Source organism: Chiloscyllium punctatum, chromosome 31 (genome assembly GCF_047496795.1).
Source record: "Chiloscyllium punctatum isolate Juve2018m chromosome 31, sChiPun1.3, whole genome shotgun sequence".
NCBI classification, from domain to species: domain Eukaryota; kingdom Metazoa; phylum Chordata; class Chondrichthyes; order Orectolobiformes; family Hemiscylliidae; genus Chiloscyllium; species Chiloscyllium punctatum.
In genome coordinates this window covers 43,379,937-43,383,406 of record NC_092769.1, presented here as the reverse complement: position 1 = coordinate 43,383,406, position 3,470 = coordinate 43,379,937, and the positions used below count along the sequence as shown (strand labels likewise).

At 42.3% G+C, this 3,470-nt stretch overlaps 1 non-coding gene across 1 annotated transcript; it reads right to left on the bottom strand.

Moving 5' to 3' along the window:
* Positions 1–191, bottom strand: LOC140457246 (U2 spliceosomal RNA). Its single transcript, XR_011953350.1, has one exon. It is a non-coding gene; the product is annotated as a U2 spliceosomal RNA (small nuclear RNA).
* Positions 192–3,470: the final 3,279 nt, after the last annotated feature.

The following is a 3,470-nucleotide window of genomic DNA, read 5'->3' as shown; positions in this document are numbered from 1 at the left end:
GGGACGTGCACCATTCCCCGAAACACTGCAATACTGGGATGATGCGTGAAGTTATCGGAGCAAGCTCCTGACACAACTTCGTCCTGCAAAAATCAGATTAATATTCAGTCCCTAAATCAGGGACTTATCAGATATTAAAACTGACAAGAACAGAACTACACATGATCTTAGCCAAAAGGCTGAGAAGCGATACTTGTCGTCTCCCTGACTACCTTAGGACCCAGCCGCTTCCTACATTTACCATCAGCCTGACTGTGAACAAAGACCTATAGCTCACGGCTGACAGTTTCATTGCTGCCTAGTCATTTCCAGATCTTCTGACCAGAGTAAACGATCCGTTTGTCCAGGTGAATTCATTTAATCTTTTCTATGAAACTGTTTGATAGTGAATGTAGATGACCAGCAATGTACCAATCAGCTACGCTGGGGCCGAGTGTACGTCACTAACAAGCCGGTAGTGTGTCTCTGACAGAGTATCAATGAGATTGCAGCAACCCACTGGAACAGAGCTGGACACAGGGAATGGTGCAGCACAGAGGGATGTACTGCAGCCTCTCATTGTCTGCGTCAGCTGTCACTCTGTATGGGCTCCTTCCCTAGTCCCACTCACCATGCTTTTCCCGATGATTGAATCCGGCTCCAGTGGCCCCTCAGGCAGTGCACAGCCAATAGTAACTACTGAATGAAGATGGTAGGGATTTACCTCCTTACCTTGATGAAATGTGACATTCGTTCAAAAATAATTAACCTCAACTCCCCGCCATCATGTATCTATGCCATGATTTGGAGATGCTGGTGTTGGACTGGGGTGTACAAAGTTAAAAATCACACAACACCAGGTTATAGTCCAACAGGTTTAATTCTGTTGGACTATAACCTGGTGTTGTGTGATTTTTAACTTGATATATGCAATTGCCTGGAGTTTGTGCTGTTCCATTCTCTGGTATAAACAAACTGAGCTGTTAATGGTAACAATTCCTGCCTCTCCACAAGGCAAATCAAGGCAAACAATTGAAACGGGTTCTAATTCTGATCGAGTACTATCACTGCCTGGAAATATTAGGCGACTGTTCTGAACGGAAATCCTTAGACTAATCCATCCATCTTGTATTATGTCAACTCTGATCTCCAAACCATTAAACTCTGCCAACCCCGTCAATTGAAATTAACAGAACCATGGTGGACCTGAAGTTCGATCGAGTGAATCAGCAACAAGTGATTTGGCTTTGACTCCAAATACTCGAATTGCAATTTGCTACATTAGAATTGCAAATCAAGATTCACAGAGTCGTGGAGTTGTACAGCACGGAAATAGACACTTTGTTTAAGTGGCTGGCATCCATCAGATAACTTGGATAAACCTCGTCCCAGTTATCAGCATCTGAATCCAGATGCTTTTCAAGTGTTGTAATTGTACCCGCCTTACAAACATCTACTCCATCCACCACCGATGCTGAGTTGAATCAAGGTGCACTGCAAACGTTTCCCAAAAATCCTTCGACAACACCTTCCAAACTGACAATTATTTCCACTTCGAAGGACACCTCCAATTTTGGTATAATTTGCAAACTTACTAAATATACCTCCTATCGCTATATTGAGACACTCAGAAACACATACATATACACAGACAGACACCCATACACACACACAAAGACACACATATCCCAAACAAACATGCACAAGCAGGCAGTCACACACACATATTCACAGATATTGCCAAGGACAGCAAAAGTGAAGACTTTAATAGAATTCATTTTTTCCTAAAACTAAATGACAAATTGGTAAATGTTCAGGAATGTGTGAGCTTACTGGAAATTTGTGCATAATTTTCGCTGGATATCTTGCCTTTAACAAGTTTGTCAACTAAACAAGCAAAAAGTGGTCTGCTTAGCAGATTGTGAGACTCTTTTGAAAGGATGAAGGCTGTACTGTATTCCCGTTGAAATAAAAACCAGCAATGTGTTAAAAAATACATCCAAAGAACTGTGATTGCTGGAAATCAGAAACAAATTCAGAAATTGACTGAGTAACTCAGCAAGTCTGGCAGCATTTGTGGAGAGAAAACAGAGTTAATATTTTGGGTCCAATGACTCTTCTTCAGTACTGCGTTTTTCCAGCAATTGCAGATTTTGGTTCCACCATTCCATTTACCTTCTCTATTACTCACTGAACTCCAATGTCAGCTTTTTCTGATTCACAGATGTGGAATTCCAAATCCCTCTGTTCTGTAGCTATCTGCAGTATTTCTCCATTTAAATAATATTAAACTCTTCCATTTTTCCTGACTTTCTCCTCCTTATATTCCACATGCCAAGTTTTCACCCACACATTTAACCTATCTAGAATGTTCTGCCCACTTGCCTTCCTACTGATTTATAAACTTGGTGACAGTACATTCACTTCCCTCACCCAAGTCATTATTAATATGTTGTCCCAGGACTGTGGCACTCCACTAGAAACTGGTTGCCATCTATACCAGCTGCTCAGCCATGCATTCATCTGCTCTATCCTCCTATTCCTGTCCTCACTAGCTTGTAACACCGTGAGTAATCCAGATATTATTACTCTCGAAGACCTCCTTTTTAAATTCCTGTCTAACACTCTATTTTCTCCCTTCAGAAAATCATCCTTTTTCCTTCCTATTGTTCCAATGTGTACAATGACCTCCTGCTGATCCCTCTCCCCTGAGAGAATATTCTGCACCCTCTCGGAGACATCCTTGATCCTGCACCAGGGAGGCAACACATAATTATGATTTTTTGTTGCTGGCCACAGAAACGTCCGTCTGTGCCTCGGACTAGAGAGTGTCTGAACACAATCAATCTCTTTTTAGATTAGATTACTTACAGTGTGGAAACTGACCCAACAAGTCCACACCGCCCCGCCGAAGAGCAAACCCACCCATACCCCTACATCTACCCCTTACCTAATAATAAGGCAATTTAGCATGGCCACTTCACCTGAACTGCACATCTTTGCAGTGTGGGAGGAAACCGGAACACCCGGAGGAAACCCACGCAGACACGGGGAGAATGTGCAAACTCCACACAGAGAGTTGCCTGTGGCAGGAATTGAACCCAGGTCTCTGGCGCTGTGAGGCAGCAGTGCTAACCACTGTGCCACCGTGCCACCCATAAACCTGACATACCCCATAAACCTGCCACTCCTGAAACCTGACATACCCCATCTCAATACCAGAAACTTGGCTGTTTGTGCTCAATTAGAACTGTTGAATGAAAGAGTTTTCTCTGCAAGAACGACATGAAGATGTTCAAGGTCCTCTAAATACCATTGAGCACAATACTCTTCATTACGGGTCTTATTGTCTTAAACCGATGATTTTTATGACCTTGGTGTTTTGGTGACTGATGTGTTTTCAAACCATGTGCAATGCATAAGGATTTCTTTCAATTTCTTATAAGAAAAAAAACTGCTTTCCATGTCGATTTCTAATTATTTTTTACTCT